A 21,921-nucleotide genomic window follows, 5' to 3' on the forward strand; every position below is an offset into this window, starting at 1 on the left:
CTCATAGTCAACTTCAAAAACCTGTAAATTCTACTCCCTCGGGAGAAATAATCTGCCATTATTGTAGAAAACCTGGCCATATAAAATCAGGTTGTCCAGTTCTGCAGAAGTGCAGACGTGGGTCTTATACTGACTCTTCAAAATCTGTGGCATTGGTAGTTGGTTCAGAGAGGACTATTAGTTGTGTGGATCCTGAGTCTGAAATAACCCCCTCTCTGTATGATGGGTTTGTCTCCTGCTGTACAGTGTCCATTGGTTCTGGGGAGCCAGAAACCAAAATTAAAATTTTCAGGGACACTGGTGCAGTTCAGTCCTTGTTGTTACAAGGGGTTCGTGATTAGCCAGTTTCAATGACTCTTCAGTGTTGCTTCAGGGTGTGGGAAGTTTGTTTGGTGCCATGCCATTGCATAAAGTGTACCTAACCTCTAACTTGGTAAATGGCTATGTTAATGTAGCAGTAGTGCCATCATTACCAGTCCCTGGAGTTTCTATGCTATTGGGGAATGATCTTGCTGGGGTTCAAGTTTCGGTAACCCCTTTAATTAGTCACATGCCATGTGAGGTACCAGAAACAGAGGCTTTGGCCAGGGAGTATCCTGAGGTGTTTTCAACCTGTGTCGTTACCCGTGCCCAGTCTCGCCCCAAGGGGGTGGTTCCACAGAGAGGGCTGGAGGAGGCAGCATTTGAGCTTGGAGATACCTTCTTTGGAAAACTAGGTTAATCAGATGCAGCTCAGTTTAATAGGGAAACCTTAATCAAGGAGCTCAAGGAGGACCCTGAGTTGGCCTCATTGTGTAAGGGGGCTGGTACACGGGAGGAGACAGAGGAGTCGGCAGAGGTCTTCTATATGCATCAGGGAGTGCTTATGCGGAAGTGGAGGCCTCCTTATCATCCTGCTGTTGAAGATTGGAGTGTTGTGGAGCAGATTGTGTTGCTGAAGAGTTTTAGGTTGAAAGTGTTGCGCTTGGCACATGAAGCACCCATGGCAGGGCATGTGGGTATTCGTAAAGCCCAAGAGAGAGTCTTGCGTTATTTTTATTGGCCGAAGATGCATCGAGATGTAATCTCCTACTGTCGGACATGTCATGCTTGTCAGCTAGCCGGTAAGCCAAATCAGAAAGTGCCTTGTGCACCATTGTGTACTCTCCATTTTTGCGAGTGACGATAGATTGTGTTGGACCTTTGCACAAGACAAAAAAGGGTTATAAGTATCTGTTCACAATATTGGATGTGTGTACTAGATTTCCGGAGGCTGTACCCTCGAGAAACATTAAGGCAAGAACTATAATTGAGTGTTTGTTTCAGTTCTTTTCTCGGTGTGGGCTGCCTCGTGAGATTCAATCAGATTGTGGTTCAAACTTTACATCTGGTGTTTTCCAGGAAGTAATGTGTGAGCTAGATATTAAGCAAATTTGTATTCATTAAAGGAGCAGGAACACTCTTGTCTGTGATGTTTCTCTTTTCTCTGAGACCTCCTGTAACAAAATGCACATATGCCATTTGTTCAAAACTGTGATCTTCAAAATAAAATTTGGGCATTTAAACCATCTAACAGTGATTATGGAAAAGCGAAGAACCACTATGTTAGTACACAATAGGTTTCTGAACAGGGGCTCAAGCACTCATGAATAATAATTTACAAATAAACAAATAAGTGCTCATTTATTCTGGTTCATCCTGAGTAAACAGACCTCGGTGTGCATTTACCTCAGATCAGTATCTGGTAATGAGGGACAAACAGGTTTGTACTCACAGTAAAATCTTTAATGCTTTGTTTTAGACAGAACATTACCTCAATATCTGCATTGATTGTCGAAGTTTGCAGGTATTTCATCGTTTTAAAACAGTAAAGTACAAAGAGAATTTGTGTGTGTAAAGTTGTTCACTCTTTAATGTTAAAATCTTTCCTGTCTCTCCGCTGCTGAGCTGCAAGTAGGTGTACGCATGTGTAGTCCAAAATGCCTTGGGCACTGAGTTGTCACTCAAAAACTCATTAGCCAATGGGAAGGTACCCCTGAGAAAACCCGCCCACACGAGAGCTTTTTGCCAAAACTGCTTGCAAAACTCAAGGATCCAGTGTACAAAACTCAGAGAGCTCGTGCACAGAACTCGTGCTGCTTGTGCACAAAACTCAGAGAGCACACGCAGAACTCAGAACTCACACACTAAAGCCATGGAGCGTTTCATATTTGGCACAAATCTGATTCCATAATCCTTGGAATCCTGAAGGTTCCAAAAAGCTGTGCAAGCCTATTCTATACTTCACTCAGCACATGGAGCATTTACAAAAGAGGCGTGAGCCTAATCTTTATTTTTTTTTAGCACATCTGTAACATTCCAAAATGCTGCGAGAGCCAATTCTTAATTCTCGTAGCAACCGGAGCGTTAAAAAGGGTGGCGTGAGCCTACTGTTTATTTTTAGCGCATCCTGAAGATTCCAAAAAGCTGCAAAACCTGTTCTTAATTCTTGTAGAAACCGGAGCGTTCCAAATGATGACGTGAGCATGCTGTTTATTTTTAGCATGTGCTGAAGGTTCCAAAAAGCTGCACGAGACTATTCTCAATTCTCGTAGCAACCGGAGCGATCCAAGTGGTGACGCAAGCTTGTTTATTTTTAGCGAATCCTGTATGGAACCTGATTGGTGCCAAAAAGAATCGCACAAAAAAAAATTAACATCAAACGTAAAACTTAAAGGTTACCCTCTACTCATGTGTTTACCTAGCTTGACTGGAAATAGGAATCCCATCTTGATATATACAGTTATACATTTTATGGACTAGAAGAGGTCTCCATATCTCAGCTTTGGGATATGGTAGAGCGAAAATAACCACACCACTGTCTTTGTCAGGACTTCCCTGACACACGGTGTGGGTTTGGAGAAGATCTGAGGAGGTCACAGTTTTCACCCCAAAAAAAAAATAATAAAGGGTACCCCTTTGTGTTTTTTTTTTTATACTAAATTTTTGACCGTCTCAGACTTCTACCTCTACCTTGCTAGATGTTTTTTTTTTTTTTTTAGCGCATCCGGAATCTTTCAAAATGTTGCGCAAGCCTATTCTTAATTCTCAAAGCATCCGCAGCATTCCAAATGGTGACGCAAACTTGTTGATTATTTTTAGTGAATCCTGTATGGAATCTGATTTGTGCCAAAAAGAATGCACAAAAAAAATTCATCTCAAATGTAAAACTTATAACTTGCAAACAAAAAATCCAGCTCTGACATTTGTGCTCCATGACTTTGTGCGTGAGCGCTGAGTTCAGCGCATGCTCTCTGAGTTTTGTGCGCCAGCTGCACGAGTTCTGTGCGTGCTCTTTGAGTTTTGTACGCCTTGTTCCTGAGTAACTGTAAACTGCTTATGCATGCAAATTCATTAACTACAGAACTTCAAATGTAAAAGATTATGAGGTTATAGTACAAACGATTATGCTACAACTGATGCTAAAGATCTCATCTAAATAACTTAAATTAACCTCCTATTTGCTTTTCTCCCTGCCCACCATTTTTCACTGCCCTACTCATTTTTTTTTACTACAGTCCATCTTTACATAATTACATAAAGAAAATGAATTAGTTCATGTTCATAGTTAATTTTGAAAAAAAAGTACTAACTTCACAGCTCCAAAAATAAACTACTTCACGTGCTTTTGTTTATTTTTTTCTCTCAGTAAATAAGCTTCTATAGCTTTCATATAACCTTCTGCAACCCATTAATCACCAGCCAAAACTCACTGCTACTCACTAACAAAAAATGAGTGTATGTGAAATTATATATTCAAAATATTACTTTACACCAAAAAACCAGCACTGAGATTGAGAATGTATTTTAACCCACGTAGCTACTACTTTATGTCTTCTTAATATGTTTAAGCAGTTTTATTTCTTATTTTATTTCTTATACTGAGGGAAGCGGTTCTGTGACATAAAAAATGCTCACATCGTCTTGTAAAATTCGCCATCAAACCACATAATTACTCAAATTAAAATACTCATGTATGAGCGATTGTCATGTCATTTAAATGTTTTCTATGTCAGAGGGGAAAAAAGAGCTAGCTAGAGTTAAACAGGTTAGCTAAAGTTTGTCATTTGGAAAAAAAACAAACAAACAAAAAAAAAAAACGGTTCAATATTACGTATGTACCATATAGCAGTTGATAGAATAACGTACATAACATTAACGATGTTGACTACATTTGGGCGATACCAAAATACATATGTATCCAAAAATAGAAGGTTAAATTGACATATTTATGGGATGAAGCTGTTCCCTGAGGCTGGTGAGAGCTGCTCGCGTGCCGCGGTCACTGAAAAGAGTGCGTAGCTTCATCGTCTTCTTCTTCTGTGTTTTTACATCAGTTCTCTTCTGCCACCTTCCGGTTTCTCACTCAGAGTTCATTCATTTTAGAGCTGTCGTTCCAGTCCAGTCGTCTTCACTTAAACTTAAATAACAATCTCCTCCCTTCAGCATGACACTGAATGTTTCCATATGTGTTTAATAAAATGCTCTGATCAGTGTAGTGTGCTAACTGCAATCCCAGTAAACATTTAGCCGTTGATTCAATGTTGAAATAATGTACTTGACTGTGGTCTAATCAACGTTTTTTTAAGGTTGAAAATGAAAATGAAACACTGACGTTGAAAAGACGACTAACTAAGTCACATTAAAGACGTCCTTTTAAAGCCGTTATTTCAATGTGGAAATCACGTACATAAATGTCATCCAATAAACTCTGGATTAAAGTTGAAAAGACATCCAAACATCAACTTTATTTGTATAGCGCCTTTTACAACTGACGTTGTCACAAAGCAGCTTCACAGTTTCAGAACAGAACATTTAAAACAAAGCCCAATGCGAGCAAGCGGAAGGCGACACTGCCAAGGAAAAACTCCCTCAAGGCTGGAGGAAGAAACCTTGGGAGGAACCAAGACTCACAAAGGAGACCCATCCTCCTCTGATCAAACTATAGATTGAATTTTAAATGATCACCAATGAATTGTCATTATGCTACATAATAATAATAATAATGATAATAATCATAATAGTGACATCAATCTTGGGGCATAATAATAGTGCATCAGATTTGGAAGAATCAGTCAATGTTGCTAATCTGAGTCCATTTCTACTTCAGTGTAGTTGATCATGGTGAGTGGTCAGAGGCTGGCAGCAGTAGATGGAGGTGAGCAGCTGGTCTGGTCTGGTCTGGGCCGCAGGAGAATCCAGCAAACAATCTTCCATCAGTGGGCCACCATTTTCTCAGAAAACAGTAAAGGGAAGCGGTTAGTTTAGTTGAGTGCAGCAGAGAAAAAGAGCATGTGACGGATCTGACTGTAACAGACTGGGAGGAGGGAAACCAGAAGGAGCTCAGGCAAGGACGTCTTTCAGCTCCAAAAAAGAGAAATTGTGAGCACATCATCCGCGTTTACCCTGATTCCCCATGTCCATGAGTTCCTGAAATGACAACCTTAAACTAGACAGAGGTTAGTTGCCAAAGGCTAAACTGAACAAGTGTGTTTTGAGCCTAGACTTAAACATAGTGACTGTGTCTGCGTCCCGGACACTAGCTGGAAGATTGTTCCAGAGCCGAGGGGCTTTGTAGGAGAAAGAGTTTACTCAAGTTTCTGCTGGAGCATTCTGATAAAAGTGCATTGCAATAATCTAATCTTGATGTAATAAAAGCGTGAACAAATTTTTCTGCATCTGGGTGGGATAAGGAATTTCTTAACTTAGCGAGGTTCCGAAGATGTAGGAAAGCTGTTTTTGTAATTTTACCTATATGCTGATCATGATGATAGATCTGAATCAATTATGGCACCCAGATTTTTAGCTGATGAGCTAGGGAGAACAGGGAAGTCAAAATTATGTATTAAGTCTGATACCTTATTTATAACAGGTTTTGGACCTAGAAGGAGAACCTCGGTTTTGTCGCTGTTTAGCAGAAGGAAATTGTATGACATCCAATGCTTCACTTCTTTAACACAGTCCTCCATTTTCTTTAGTGTAGGTTTGTCATCTGGTTTGGCTGATATGTATAACTGTGTGTCATCTGTGTAACTGTGGAAGGTAATGCCATGCCTGCTAATAACTCTGCCCAGTGGCAGCATTTATAATATGAATAGTAAAGGTCCTAGAATGGAGCCTTGGGAAATTCCAGATCTCATTTTTTTCTTACAAAGAAGAAACATTATTTACTTTTACAAACTGGTAGCGATCCTTGAGATAAGACTTAAACCATGATAGGGCCGTTCCTGTTATTCCAACCATGTTTTTTAATCTTTCTAGCAGAATAGTATGATCACTTGTATCAAAAGCTGCACTGAGGTCGAGTAGAACTAGCATGGATACGCAGCCTCGATCAGAGGTGAGAAGAAGGTTGTTTGCTATCTTAACTAAAGCCGTTTCGGTGCTATGGTGTGGCCTAAAACCAGATTGAAATTTTTTATATATGTTATTCTTATGCAAGTATGAGGGAAGTTGTTGGACCACAACTTTTTCTAAGATCTTAAATATGAAGAGAAGGTCTGTAATTGGATAGTACACTAGGATCAAGATTCGGTTTCTTGATCAGGGGTTTAATAACTGCTAGTTTAAATGCTTTGTGTACGTGATCACATACAGTATAAGGGACGAATTTATGATTGTTAAAAGGGGATTGATTATGACTGGTAATACTTCTTTAAATAGTTTTGTTGGTATTGCATCAAGTGTGCAGGTCATACAAACAGGTCAATCCAATTCTAGCTGTGGTAGTGGGTCAAAGTCCTCTAGTCGTCCTTCTCTGTTTTGTTCTATATCATCCACACCAGATGACAGACAGGCTGGATTTAGTATATTGTTTGTCTAATATGTTCAATCTTATTGTTAAAAAAGTCCATAAAAGCATTGCTGGTGTGAACAGCTGGGATCTGTGTATCAGTAGCTGCCCGATTGTTTGTAAGTTTAGAGATTACATTAAAGAGTGCTCTAGGATTGTCTTTATTATTTTCAATCAGTGAGGCCAGATGTGCTGAACGTGCATTGACGAGCGCCCTTCTAAATTCGATAAGGCTGTTTTTCCAGGCACAGTGAAATACTTCCAGTTTAGTCGACCGCCATTTCCGCTCTAATTTCCTTACGGTTTGTTTTAAGGTGAGTGTTTCTTCATTATACCAGGGAGCGAGTTTTTTCTGTCGTAGCTTTTTACGCTTAAGTGGTGCTACACTATCTAAAGTTGATCAAAGTGTGTTATCTAAGTAGTCCATTAGTCTGTCCAGCTCCAGTGGGTCCGCTGGACTACTGACTGAGGTCAATAAATCAGTGATGTTTTCAGTAAATTTAGGGGAAGTAGATGGGGTTAGTGAGCGCTTTATATAGTAATGTGGGCATGTACATTTTTTTTTATATCTAAACTATTCATACGAAATTATGTAGTGGTCTGAGACTGTGGAAGACTGCGGGAGAATATTTAAGTTTTTTATGTTCGTGCCCAGGGTCAAAACCAAGTCTAGTGTGTGATTACAATAATGAGTAGGACCTGATACATTTTGTGTGAAACCAACAGTATCTATGATTTATGTGAATGTTCTTTTTTAGGGGATCATCACTTTTCTCAAAATGAATGTTAAAGTCTCCTACAATTATTAACGTATCACAGGACACTGCTAAATTAGCAGCTAGTTCACCAAATTCTTTTATAAATTCTGAATATGGCCCTGGTGGTCTATAAATGTTTAATAAGGAGATTGTGTTCTTATTTGTGGCGGGGTTAATTATGTTAATGTACATAATTTCAAAGGAAGTAAAGTTGTAACCATGTTTTTGGTTAATAATTAAATTATTTTTGTAAATTATACATAATCCACCCCCTTTGCCCGTCAGTCTGGGGCTGTGTACATATTTATAGCCTGTAGGAGTGGCTTGATTTAGTGCTAAATATTCATCATTTCAGACTGACAGACAGTCTTGATACTGTAACAAATGTTTATATTCCTTAGAGCAAGCTTTGTACATACACCCTTACTATGGGCAAACAAATGGCCATTATCTGTAAGTGTATCCTTAAAATCACTTACCTGTTCGCTGTGTAATCTACTTGCCTGGTTTGTGCTGGTGGGTGGGGTTAGTCAAGTCTGGCGCAGACGTCGGACATCCCATTCCCAATGTATTTTAATTGAATGCAATAGATTGGAAGTGGGACGTCGGACACGGAACTGACTGATCCCATTCCCAATGTATTTGAATTGAATGCAATAGATTGGAAGTGGGACGTCGGACCCGGAAGTGACCGATCCCACTCCCAATGTATTTGAATTGAATGCAATAGATTGGAAGTGGGACGGCAGACTCGGAAGTGACCGATCCCACTCCCAATGTATTTGAATTGAATGCAATAGATTGGAAGTGGGACGTCGGACTCGGAACTGACCGATCCGACTCCCAATGTATTTTAATTGAATGCAATAGATTGGAAGTGGGACGTCAGACTCGGAACTGACCGATCCCACTCCCAATATATTTGACTTGAAGTTAGGCTTACACAACTTCACAGGCTGTCTCGTGGGGTGTGCACAATAAACATATTAACATTTGGGGTCATTCGGACCCTTTTAAGGGGTGTCCAAAACCCATGAATGAAATTTGAATGGGAATAAATTGGGAGTGGGATGTCCAGAAACTGAGCTTGGGGGGGTCTACCGACTTCACGGCGTCGAGTACTGAATCATCTGAGTCCCCCAAACAACATATCAGAAGATGGGGTCACTGGGATCTTGCGTAGTATGTTATGTTCAGCAAATTTATTCATGAAAAATGTTTTCCTTTGTTTGCCCACTTCCAATCTATTCTAACCAAGTCAAATAAATTGCAAGTGGGATCTTACTTCCAATCTATTCCAGTCAAATCAAATAAACTGGAAGTGGGATCCCACTTCCAATTTATTTTACTATTTGGAATTTGGAAATCTTTGATTTTGGGGCCAGAACTGAGGCCTATATTGACAAATTGGGACCCTATCTCACTTCCAATTTATTCCAGTCAAATCAAATAGAATGGAAGTGGGATCCCACTTCCAATCTATTCTAACCAAGTCAAATTGGGGTCAATTTTGACAAATTGGGACCAATTTTGGACCCAATCTCACTATCCCATTTCCAATTGATTTCATTCAAGTCAAATAAATTGGAAGTGGGATCCCATGGAACATGTACATGACTTGGCTGAAATAAATTGGAAGTGGGATCCCATGAAACACGTACATGACTTGGCTGAAATGAATTGGAAGTGGGATCCCAATTCCAGTCTATTTCAGCCAAGTCAAATAAACTGGAAATGGGATACCACTTCCAATATATTCCAATATAGTAAAATAAATTGGAAGTGGGATCCAATTTCGAAAACTTTGACTTTGAGTATTTTGTGCCTGCTGCGAGATCTCTGAGGCTTTTCTTGCGAGCTTTGCGATCTCTTTGAGTGTTTTGTGCATGCTGCGAGATCTGTCTGAGGTTTTTTTTGTGAGCTTTGCGATGTCTCTGTGTGTTTTGTGTGCGCTGCGCGATCTCTCTGAGGTTTTTCTTGCGAGCTTTGCGATCTCTCTGAGGTTTTTTTGTGAGCTTTGCGATCTCTCTGAGGCTTTTCTTGCGAGCTTTGCGATCTCTCTGAGTGTTTTGTGCATGCTGCGCGCTCTCTCTGAGGTTTTTTTGTGAGCTTTGCCATCTCTCTGAGGCTTTTCTTGCGAGCTTTGCGATCTCTGTGTGTTTTGTGCGTGCTACGCGATCTGTCTGAGGTTTTTTTTGTGAGCTTTGCGATCTCTCTGAGTATCTTGTGCATGCTGCGCGCTCTCTCTGAGTGTTTTGTGCATGCTGCGCGCTCTCTCTGAGGTTTTTTTGTGAGCTTTGCCATCTCTCTGAGGCTTTTCTTGCGAGCTTTGCGATCTCTCTGTGTTTTGTGCGTGCTGCGCGATCTCTCTGAGGCTTTTCTTGCGAGCTTTGCGATCTCTCTGTGTGTTTTGTGCGTGCTGCGCGATCTGTCTGAGTTTTTTTTGTGAGCTTTGATCTCTCTGAATGTATTGTGCATGCTGCGTGATCTGTCTGAGGTTTTTTTTTGTGAGCTTTGCGATCTCTGTGTGTTTTGTGCATGCTGCGCCATCTCTCTGATGTTTTTTTTGTGAGCTTTGCGATCTCTCTGTGTGTTTTGTGCATGCTGCGCGATCTGTCTGAGGTTTTTTTTGTGAGCTTTGCGATCTCTCTGAGGGTTTTGTGCATGCTGCGCGATCTGTCTGAGGTTTTTTTGCGAGCTTTGCGATCTCTCTGAATGTTTTGTGCGTGCTGCGCGATCTGTCTGAGGTTTTTTTTGCGAGCTTTGCGATCTCTCTGAGTGTTTTGTGCGTGCTGCGCGATCTGTCTGAGGTTTTTTTTGTGAGCTTTGCGATCTCTGAGTATCTTGTGCGTGCTGCGCGCTCTCTCTGAGTTTTTTTTGTGAGCTTTGCGATCTCTCTGTGGGTTTTGTGCATGCTGCGCGATCTCTCTGAGGTTTTTCTTGTGAGCTTTGCGATCTCTCTGAGGTTTTTTTGTGAGCTTTGCGATCTTTCTGAGGCTTTTCTTGTGAGCTTTGCGATCTCTCTGTGTGTTTTGTGCATGCTGCGCGATCTGTCTGAGGTTTTTCTTGCGAGCTTTGCGATCTGTCTGAGGTTTTTCTTGCGAGCTTTGCGATCTCTCTGAGGTTTTTTTGTGAGCTTTGCGATCTCTCTGAGTGTTTTGTGCGGGCTGCGCGCTCTCTCTGAGGTTTTTTTGTGAGCTTTGCGATCTCTCTGAGGCTTTTCTTGTGAGCTTTGCAATCTCTCTGTGTGTTTTGTGCATGCTGTTCGATCTCTCTGAGGCTTTTCTTGTGAGCTTTGCGATCTCTCTGAGTGTTTTGTGCGTGCTGCGCCATCTCTCTGATGTTTTTTTGTGAGCTTTGCGATCTCTGTGTTTTTTTGCGAGCTTTGCGATCTCTCTGTGTGTTTTGTGCGTGCTGCGCGATCTCTCTGAGGCGTTTCTTGCGAGCTTTGCGATCTCTCTGAGGTTCTTTTGCGAGCTTTGCGATCTCTCTGTGTGTTTTGTGCGGGCTGCGCGATCTCTCTGAGGCTTTTCTTGCGAGCTTTGCGATCTCTCTGTGTGTTTTGTGCATGCTGCGTGATCTGTCTGAGTTTTTTTTTGTGAGCTTTGCGATCTCTCTGAATGTATTGTGCATGCTGCGTGATCTGTCTGAGGTTTTTTTTTGTGAGCTTTGCGATCTCTGTGTGTTTTGTGCATGCTGCGCCATCTCTCTGATGTTTTTTTTGTGAGATTTGCGACCTCTCTGTGTGTTTTGTGCGTGCTGCGCGATCTGTCTGAGGTTTTTTTTGTGAGCTTTGCGATCTCTCTGTGTGTTTTGTGCATGCTGCTCGATCTCTCTGAGGCTTTTCTTGTGAGCTTTGCGATCTCTCTGTGTGTTTTGTGCATGCTGCGCGATCTGTCTGAGGTTTTTCTTGCGAGCTTTGCGATCTCTCTGAGGTTTTTCTTGCGAGCTTTGCGATCTCTCTGAGGTTTTTTTGTGAGCTTTGCGATCTCTCTGAGTGTTTTGTGCGGGCTGCGCGCTCTCTCTGAGGTTTTTTTGTGAGCTTTGCCATCTCTCTGAGGCTTTTCTTGCGAGCTTTGCGATCTCTGTGTGTTTTGTGCGTGCTACGCGATCTGTCTGAGGTTTTTTTTGTGAGCTTTGCGATCTCTCTGAGTATCTTGTGCATGCTGCGCGCTCTCTCTGAGTGTTTTGTGCATGCTGCGCGCTCTCTCTGAGGTTTTTTTGTGAGCTTTGCCATCTCTCTGAGGCTTTTCTTGCGAGCTTTGCGATCTCTCTGTGTTTTGTGCGTGCTGCGCGATCTCTCTGAGGCTTTTCTTGCGAGCTTTGCGATCTCTCTGTGTGTTTTGTGCGTGCTGCGCGATCTGTCTGAGGTTTTTTTTGTGAGCTTTGCGATCTCTCTGTGTGTTTTGTGCGTGCTGCGCGATCTGTCTGAGTTTTTTTTTGTGAGCTTTGATCTCTCTGAATGTATTGTGCATGCTGCGTGATCTGTCTGAGGTTTTTTTTTGTGAGCTTTGCGATCTCTGTGTGTTTTGTGCATGCTGCGCCATCTCTCTGATGTTTTTTTTGTGAGCTTTGCGATCTCTCTGTGTGTTTTGTGCATGCTGCGCGATCTGTCTGAGGTTTTTTTTGTGAGCTTTGCGATCTCTCTGAGGGTTTTGTGCATGCTGCGCGATCTGTCTGAGGTTTTTTTGCGAGCTTTGCGATCTCTCTGAATGTTTTGTGCGTGCTGCGCGATCTGTCTGAGGTTTTTTTTGCGAGCTTTGCGATCTCTCTGAGTGTTTTGTGCGTGCTGCGCGATCTGTCTGAGGTTTTTTTTGTGAGCTTTGCGATCTCTGAGTATCTTGTGCGTGCTGCGCGCTCTCTCTGAGTTTTTTTTGTGAGCTTTGCGATCTCTCTGTGGGTTTTGTGCATGCTGCGCGATCTCTCTGAGGTTTTTCTTGTGAGCTTTGCGATCTCTCTGAGGTTTTTTTGTGAGCTTTGCGATCTTTCTGAGGCTTTTCTTGTGAGCTTTGCGATCTCTCTGTGTGTTTTGTGCATGCTGCGCGATCTGTCTGAGGTTTTTCTTGCGAGCTTTGCGATCTGTCTGAGGTTTTTCTTGCGAGCTTTGCGATCTCTCTGAGGTTTTTTTGTGAGCTTTGCGATCTCTCTGAGTGTTTTGTGCGGGCTGCGCGCTCTCTCTGAGGTTTTTTTGTGAGCTTTGCGATCTCTCTGAGGCTTTTCTTGTGAGCTTTGCAATCTCTCTGTGTGTTTTGTGCATGCTGTTCGATCTCTCTGAGGCTTTTCTTGTGAGCTTTGCGATCTCTCTGAGTGTTTTGTGCGTGCTGCGCCATCTCTCTGATGTTTTTTTGTGAGCTTTGCGATCTCTGTGTTTTTTTGCGAGCTTTGCGATCTCTCTGTGTGTTTTGTGCGTGCTGCGCGATCTCTCTGAGGCGTTTCTTGCGAGCTTTGCGATCTCTCTGAGGTTCTTTTGCGAGCTTTGCGATCTCTCTGTGTGTTTTGTGCGGGCTGCGCGATCTCTCTGAGGCTTTTCTTGCGAGCTTTGCGATCTCTCTGTGTGTTTTGTGCATGCTGCGTGATCTGTCTGAGTTTTTTTTTGTGAGCTTTGCGATCTCTCTGAATGTATTGTGCATGCTGCGTGATCTGTCTGAGGTTTTTTTTTGTGAGCTTTGCGATCTCTGTGTGTTTTGTGCATGCTGCGCCATCTCTCTGATGTTTTTTTTGTGAGATTTGCGACCTCTCTGTGTGTTTTGTGCGTGCTGCGCGATCTGTCTGAGGTTTTTTTTGTGAGCTTTGCGATCTCTCTGTGTGTTTTGTGCATGCTGCTCGATCTCTCTGAGGCTTTTCTTGTGAGCTTTGCGATCTCTCTGTGTTTTGTGCATGCTGCGCGATCTGTCTGAGGTTTTTCTTGCGAGCTTTGCGATCTCTCTGAGGTTTTTCTTGCGAGCTTTGCGATCTCTCTGAGGTTTTTTTGTGAGCTTTGCGATCTCTCTGAGTGTTTTGTGCGGGCTGCGCGCTCTCTCTGAGGTTTTTTTGTGAGCTTTGCGATCTCTCTGAGGCTTTTCTTGTGAGCTTTGCGATCTCTCTGTGTGTTTTGTGCGTGCTGCGCGATCTGTCTGAGGTTTTTTTTTGTGAGCTTTGCGATCTCTGAGTATCTTGTGCGTGCTGCGCGCTCTCTCTGAGTTTTTTTTGTGAGCTTTGCGATCTCTCTGTGGGTTTTGTGCATGCTGCGCGATCTCTCTGAGGTTTTTCTTGCGAGCTTTGCGATCTGTCTGAGGTTTTTCTTGCGAGCTTTGCGATCTCTCTGAGGTTTTTTTGTGAGCTTTGCGATCTCTCTGAGTGTTTTGTGCGGGCTGCGCGCTCTCTCTGAGGTTTTCTTGTGAGCTTTGCGATCTCTCAGTGTTTTGTGCGTGCTGCGCCATCTCTCTGATGTTTTTTTGTGAGCTTTGCGATCTCTCTGTGTGTTCTTTTGCGAGCTTTGCGATCTCTCTGTGTGTTTTGTGCGTGCTGCGCGATCTCTCTGAGGCTTTTCTTGCGAGCTTTGCGATCTCTCTGTGTGTTTTGTGCATGCTGCGCCATCTCTCTGATGTTTTTTTTTTGTGAGCTTTGTGATCTCTCTGTGTGTTTTGTGCATGCTGCGCGATCTCTCTGAGGTTTTTTTTATGAGATTTGCGATCTCTCTGAGTGTTTTGTGGGTGCTGCTCGATCTCTCTGAGGCTTTTCTTGCGAGCTTTGCGATCTCTCTGAGTGTTTTGTGGGTGCTGCGCGATCTGTCTGAGGTTTTTTTGTGAGCTTTGCGATCTCTCTGAGTGTTTTGTGGGTGCTGCGCGATCTGTCTGAGGCGTTTCTTGCGAGCTTTGCGATCTCTCTGAGGTTTTTTTGCGAGCTTTGCGATCTCTGTGTGTTTTGTGCGTGCTGCGCGATCTATCTGAGTTTTTTTTTGTGAGCTTTGCGATCTCTCTGTGTGTTTTGTGCGTGCTGCGCGATCTGTCTGAGGTTTTTTTTTGTGAGCTTTGCGATCTCTCTGTGTGTTTTGTGCATGCTGCTCGATCTGTCTGAGTTTTTTTTTGTGAGCTTTGCGATCTTTCTGAGGCTTTTCTTGTGAGCTTTGCGATCTCTCTGTGTGTTTTGTGCATGCTGCGCGATCTGTCTGAGGTTTTTCTTGCGAGCTTTGCGATCTCTCTGAGGTTTTTCTTGCGAGCTTTGCGATCTCTCTGAGGTTTTTTTGTGAGCTTTGCGATCTCTCTGAGTGTTTTGTGCGGGCTGCGCGCTCTCTCTGAGGTTTTTTTGTGAGCTTTGCGTACTCTCTGAGGCTTTTCTTGTGAGCTTTGCAATCTCTCTGTGTGTTTTGTGCGTGCTGTTCGATCTCTCTGAGGCTTTTCTTGTGAGCTTTGCGATCTCTCAGTGTTTTGTGCGTGCTGCGCCATCTCTCTGATGTTTTTTTGTGAGCTTTGCGATCTCTGTGTTTTTTTGCGAGCTTTGCGATCTCTCTGTGTGTTCTTTTGCGAGCTTTGCGATCTCTCTGTGTGTTTTGTGCGTGCTGCGCGATCTCTCTGAGGCTTTTCTTGCGAGCTTTGCGATCTCTCTGTGTGTTTTGTGCATGCTGCGCCATCTCTCTGATGTTTTTTTTGTGAGCTTTGTGATCTCTCTGTGTGTTTTGTGCGTGCTGAGCGATCTGTCTGAGGTTTTTTTTGTGAGCTTTGCGATCTCTCTGTGTGTTTTGTGCGTGCTGCGAGATCTCTCTGAGGCTTTTCTTGCGAGATTTGCGATCTCTCTGTGTGTTTTGTGCATGCTGCTCGATCTGTCTGAGTTTTTTTTTGTGAGCTTTGCGATCTCTCTGAGGGTTTTGTGCATGCTGCGCGATTTGTCTGAGGTTTTTTTTGCGAGCTTTGCGATCTCTCTGAATGTATTGTGCGTGCTGCGCGATCTGTCTGAGGTTTTTTTTGCGAGCTTTGCGATCTCTCTGAGTGTTTTGTGCGTGCTGCGCGATCTGTCTGAGGTTTTTTTTTTGTGAGCTTTGCGATCTCTGAGTATCTTGTGTGTGCTGCGCGCTCTCTCTGAGTTTTTTTTGTGAGCTTTGCGATCTCTCTGTGGGTTTTGTGCATGCTGCGCGATCTCTCTGAGGTTTTACTTGCGAGCTTTGCGATCTCTCTGAGGTTTTTTTGTGAGCTTTGCGATCTCTCTGAGGCTTTTCTTGTGAGCTTTGCGATCTCTCTGTGTGTTTTGTGCATGCTGCGCGATCTGTCTGAGGTTTTTTTTTGTAAGCTTTGCGATCTCTGTGTGTTTTGTGCATGCTGCGCCATCTCTCTGATGTTTTTTTTGTGAGATTTGCGACCTCTCTGTGTGTTTTGTGCGTGCTGCGCGATCTGTCTGAGGTTTTTTTTGTGAGCTTTGCGATCTCTCTGTGTGTTTTGTGCATGCTGCTCGATCTGTCTGAGTTTTTTTTTGTGAGCTTTGCGATCTCTCTGAGGGTTTTGTGCATGCTGCGCGATTTGTCTGAGGTATTTCTTGCGAGCTTTGCGATCTCTCTGAGGTTTTTTTGTGAGCTTTGCGATCTCTCTGAGGCTTTTCTTGTGAGCTTTGCGATCTCTCTGTGTGTTTTGTGCATGCTGCGCGATCTGTCTGAGGTTTTTCTTGCGAGCTTTGCGATCTCTCTGAGGTTTTTCTTGCGAGCTTTGCGATCTCTCTGAGGTTTTTTTGTGAGCTTTGCGATCTCTCTGAGTGTTTTGTGCGGGCTGCGCGCTCTCTCTGAGGTTTTTTTGTGAGCTTTGCGATCTCTCTGAGGCTTTTCTTGTGAGCTTTGCGATCTCTCTGTGTGTTTTGTGCGTGCTGCGCGATCTGTCTGAGGTTTTTTTTTGTGAGCTGTGCGATCTCTGAGTATCTTGTGCGTGCTGCGCGCTCTCTCTGAGTTTTTTTTGTGAGCTTTGCGATCTCTCTGTGGGTTTTGTGCATGCTGCGCCATCTCTCTGAGGTTTTTCTTGCGAGCTTTGCGATCTGTCTGAGGTTTTTCTTGCGAGCTTTGCGATCTCTCTGAGGTTTTTTTGTGAGCTTTGCGATCTCTCTGAGTGTTTTGTGCGGGCTGCGCGCTCTCTCTGAGGTTTTCTTGTGAGCTTTGCGATCTCTCTGTGTGTTTTGTGCATGCTGCGCCATCTCTCTGATGTTTTTTTTTTGTGAGCTTTGTGATCTCTCTGTGTTTTGTGCATGCTGCGCGATCTCTCTGAGGTTTTTTTTATGAGATTTGCGATCTCTCTGAGTGTTTTGTGGGTGCTGCTCGATCTCTCTGAGGCTTTTCTTGCGAGCTTTGCGATCTCTCTGAGTGTTTTGTGGGTGCTGCGCGATCTGTCTGAGGTTTTTTTGTGAGCTTTGCGATCTCTCTGAGTGTTTTGTGGGTGCTGCGCGATCTGTCTGAGGCGTTTCTTGCGAGCTTTGCGATCTCTCTGAGGTTTTTTTGCGAGCTTTGCGATCTCTGTGTGTTTTGTGCGTGCTGCGCGATCTATCTGAGTTTTTTTTTGTGAGCTTTGCGATCTCTCTGTGTGTTTTGTGCGTGCTGCGCGATCTGTCTGAGGTTTTTTTTTGTGAGCTTTGCGATCTCTCTGTGTGTTTTGTGCATGCTGCTCATCTGTCTGAGTTTTTTTTTGTGAGCTTTGCGATCTTTCTGAGGCTTTTCTTGTGAGCTTTGCGATCTCTCTGTGTGTTTTGTGCATGCTGCGCGATCTGTCTGAGGTTTTTCTTGCGAGCTTTGCGATCTCTCTGAGGTTTTTCTTGCGAGCTTTGCGATCTCTCTGAGGTTTTTTTGTGAGCTTTGCGATCTCTCTGAGTGTTTTGTGCGGGCTGCGCGCTCTCTCTGAGGTTTTTTTGTGAGCTTTGCGTACTCTCTGAGGCTTTTCTTGTGAGCTTTGCAATCTCTCTGTGTGTTTTGTGCGTGCTGTTCGATCTCTCTGAGGCTTTTCTTGTGAGCTTTGCGATCTCTCTGAGTGTTTTGTGCGTGCTGCGCCATCTCTCTGATGTTTTTTTGTGAGCTTTGCGATCTCTGTGTTTTTTTGCGAGCTTTGCGATCTCTCTGTGTGTTTTGTGCGTGCTGCGCGATCTCTCTGAGGCGTTTCTTGCGAGCTTTGCGATCTCTCTGAGGTTCTTTTGCGAGCTTTGCGATCTCTCTGTGTGTTTTGTGCGTGCTGCGCGATCTCTCTGAGGCTTTTCTTGCGAGCTTTGCGATCTCTCTGTATGTTTTGTGCATGCTGCGTGATCTGAGTTTTTTTTTGTGAGCTTTGCGATCTCTCTGAATGTATTGTGCATGCTACGTGATCTGTCTGAGGTTTTTTTTTGTGAGCTTTGCGATCTCTGTGTGTTTTGTGCATGCTGCGCCATCTCTCTGATGTTTTTTTTGTGAGCTTTGTGATCTCTCTGTGTGTTTTGTGCATGCTGCAAGATCTCTCTGAGGCTTTTCTTGCGAGATTTGCGATCTCTCTGTGTGTTTTGTGCATGCTGGGCGATCTCTCTGAGGCTTTTCTTGCGAGATTTGCGATCTCTCTGTGTGTTTTGTGCATGCTGCTCGATCTGTCTGAGTTTTTTTTTGTGAGCTTTGCGATCTCTCTGAGGGTTTTGTGCATGCTGCGCGATTTGTCTGAGGTTTTTTTTGCGAGCTTTGCGATCTCTCTGAATGTATTGTGCGTGCTGCGCGATCTGTCTGAGGTTTTTTTTGCGAGCTTTGCGATCTCTCTGAGTGTTTTGTGCGTGCTGCGCGATCTGTCTGAGGTTTTTTTTTTGTGAGCTTTGCGATCTCTGAGTATCTTGTGTGTGCTGCGCGCTCTCTCTGAGTTTTTTTTGTGAGCTTTGCGATCTCTCTGTGGGTTTTGTGCATGCTGCGCGATCTCTCTGAGGTTTTTCTTGCGAGCTTTGCGATCTCTCTGAGGTTTTTTTGTGAGCTTTGCGATCTCTCTGAGGCTTTTCTTGTGAGCTTTGCGATCTCTCTGTGTGTTTTGTGCATGCTGGCGATCTGTCTGAGGTTTTTCTTGCGAGCTTTGCGATCTCTCTGAGGTTTTTCTTGCGAGCTTTGCGATCTCTCTGAGGTTTTTTTGTGAGCTTTGCGATCTCTCTGAGTGTTTTGTGCGGGCTGCGCGCTCTCTCTGAGGTTTTTTTGTGAGCTTTGCGATCTCTCTGAGGCTTTTCTTGTGAGCTTTGCGATCTCTCTGTGTGTTTTGTGCGTGCTGCGCGCTCTCTCTGAGGTTTTTTTTTGTGAGCTTTGCGATCTCTCTGTGGGTTTTGTGCATGCTGCTCGATCTGTCTGAGTTTTTTTTTGTGAGCTTTGCGATCTTTCTGAGGCTTTTCTTGTGAGCTTTGCGATCTCTCTGTGTGTTTTGTGCATGCTGCGCGATCTGTCTGAGGTTTTTCTTGCGAGCTTTGCGATCTCTCTGAGGTTTTTCTTGCGAGCTTTGCGATCTCTCTGAGGTTTTTTTGTGAGCTTTGCGATCTCTCTGAGTGTTTTGTGCGGGCTGCGCGCTCTCTCTGAGGTTTTTTTGTGAGCTTTGCGTTTTCTCTGAGGCTTTTCTTGTGAGCTTTGCAATCTCTCTGTGTGTTTTGTGCGTGCTGTTCGATCTCTCTGAGGCTTTTCTTGTGAGCTTTGCGATCTCTCTGAGTGTTTTGTGCGTGCTGCGCCATCTCTCTGATGTTTTTTTGTGAGCTTTGCGATCTCTGTGTTTTTTTGCGAGCTTTGCGATCTCTCTGTGTGTTTTGTGCGTGCTGCGCGATCTCTCTGAGGCTTTTCTTGCGAGCTTTGCGATCTCTCTGTGTGTTTTGTGCATGCTGCGTGATCTGTCTGAGTTTTTTTTTGTGAGCTTTGCGATCTCTCTGAATGTATTGTGCATGCTGCGTGATCTGTCTGAGGTTTTTTTTTGTGAGCTTTGCGATCTCTGTGTGTTTTGTGCATGCTGCCATCTCTCTGATGTTTTTTTTGTGAGCTTTGTGATCTCTCTGTGTGTTTTGGGCGTGCTGCGCGATCTGTCTGAGGTTTTTTTTGTGAGCTTTGCGATCTCTGTGTGTTTTGTGCGTGCTGCGAGATCTCTCTGAGGCTTTTCTTGCGAGATTTGCGATCTCTCTGTGTGTTTTGTGCATGCTGCTCGATCTGTCTGAGTTTTTTTTTGTGAGCTTTGCGATCTCTCTGAGGGTTTTGTGCATGCTGCGCGATTTGTCTGAGGTTTTTTTTGCGAGCTTTGCGATCTCTCTGAGTGTATTGTGCGTGCTGCGCGATCTGTCTGAGGTTTTTTTTTTTGTGAGCTTTGCGATCTCTGAGTATCTTGTGTGTGCTGCGCGCTCTCTCTGAGTTTTTTTTGTGAGCTTTGCGATCTCTCTGTGGGTTTTGTGCATGCTGCGCGATCTCTCTGAGGTTTTTCTTGCGAGCTTTGCGATCTCTCTGAGGTTTTTTTGTGAGCTTTGCGATCTCTCTGAGGCTTTTCTTGTGAGCTTTGTGATCTCTCTGTGTGTTTTGTGCATGCTGCGCGATCTGTCTGAGGTTTTTCTTGCGAGCTTTGCGATCTCTCTGAGGTTTTTCTTGCGAGCTTTGCGATCTCTCTGAGGTTTTTTTGTGAGCTTTGCGATCTCTCTGAGTGTTTTGTGCGGGCTGCGCGCTCTCTCTGAGGTTTTTTTGTGAGCTTTGCGATCTCTCTGAGGCTTTTCTTGTGAGCTTTGCGATCTCTCTGTGTGTTTTGTGCGTGCTGCGCGATCTGTCTGAGGTTTTTTTTTGTGAGCTTTGCGATCTCTGAGTATCTTGTGCGTGCTGCGCTCTCTCTGAGTTTTTTTTGTGAGCTTTGCGATCTCTCTGTGGGTTTTGTGCATGCTGCGCGATCTCTCTGAGGTTTTTCTTGCGAGCTGCGCGATCTCTCTGAGGTTTTTTTGTGAGCTTTGCGATCTCTCTGAGGCTTTTCTTGTGAGCTTTGCGATCTTTCTGTGTGTTTTGTGCATGCTGCGCGATCTGTCTGAGGTTTTTCTTGCGAGCTTTGCGATCTCTCTGAGGTTTTTCTTGCGAGCTTTGCGATCTCTCTGAGGTTTATTTGTGAGCTTTGCGATCTCTCTATCTCTCTGATGTTTTTTTTTGTGAGCTTTGTGATCTCTCTGTGTGTTTTGTGCGGGCTGCGCGCTCTCTCTGAGGTTTTCTTGTGAGCTTTGCGATCTCTCTATCTCTCTGATGTTTTTTTTTGTGAGCTTTGTGATCTCTCTGTGTGTTTTGTGCATGCTGCGCGATCTGTCTGAGGCGTTTCTTGCGAGCTTTGCGATCTTTCTGAGGTTTTTTTGTGAGCTTTGCGATCTCTCTGTGTGTTTTGTGCGTGCTGCGCGATCTCTCTGTGTGTTTTGTGCAAACTGTGCGCTCTCTCTGAGGTTTTTTTTGCTTTGCGATCTCTCTGAGTATCTTGTGCGTGCTGCGCGCTCTCTCTGTGTGTTTTGTGCATGCTGCGCCATCTCTCTGATGTTTTTTTTGTGAGCTTTGAGATCTCTCTGTGTGTTTTGTGCGTGCTGCGCGATCTGTCTGAGGTTTTTTTTGTGAGCTTTGCGAGCTTTGCGATTTCTCTGTGTTTTGTGCGTGCTGCGCGATCTGTCTGAGGTTTTTTTTGTGAGCTTTGCGATCTCTCTGTGTGTTTTGTGCGTGCTGCGTTATCTGTCTGAGGTTTTTTTGCTTTGCGATCTCTGAGTGTCTTGTGCGCACTGCGCCATCTATCTGAGGTTTTATTGTGAGCTTTGCGATCTCTCTGTCTTTTTTTGCGTGCTTTGCGATCTCTCTGAGGTTTTTTTTTTCTTGCGAGCTTTGCGATCTCTCTAGGTGTTTTGTTCGCCCTGCGCGATCTCTCTGACATATTTCTTGGGAGCTTTGCGATCTCTCTGAGTGTCTTGTGCATGCTGCGCCATCTCTCTGAGGTTTTTTTTGTGAGGTTTGCGATCTCTGTGTTTTTTTGTGAGCTTTGCGATCTCTCTGTGTGTTTTGTGCGTGCTGCGCGATCTGTCTGAGGCTTTTCTTGCGAGCTTTGCGATCTCTCTGAGTGTTTTGTGCGTGCTGCGCGATCTGTCTGAGGTTTTTTTTTGTGAGCTTTGCGATCTCTCTGTGGGTTTTGTGCATGCTGCGCCATCTCTCTGATGTTTTTTTTGTGAGCTTTGCGATCTCTCTGTGTGTTTTGTGCATGCTGCGCGATCTGTCTGAGGTTTTTTTTTGTGAGCTTTGCGATCTCTCTGAATGTATTGTGCGTGCTGCGCGATCTGTCTGAGGTTTTTTTTGCGAGCTTTGCGATCTCTCTGTGTGTTTTGTGCGTGCTGCGCAATCTCTCTGATATTTTTTTTTTTGTGAGCTTTGCGATCTCTCTGAGTGTTTTGTGC

This window comes from Hoplias malabaricus, unplaced genomic scaffold (genome assembly GCF_029633855.1).
Source record: "Hoplias malabaricus isolate fHopMal1 unplaced genomic scaffold, fHopMal1.hap1 scaffold_24, whole genome shotgun sequence".
Taxonomy (NCBI): domain Eukaryota; kingdom Metazoa; phylum Chordata; class Actinopteri; order Characiformes; family Erythrinidae; genus Hoplias; species Hoplias malabaricus.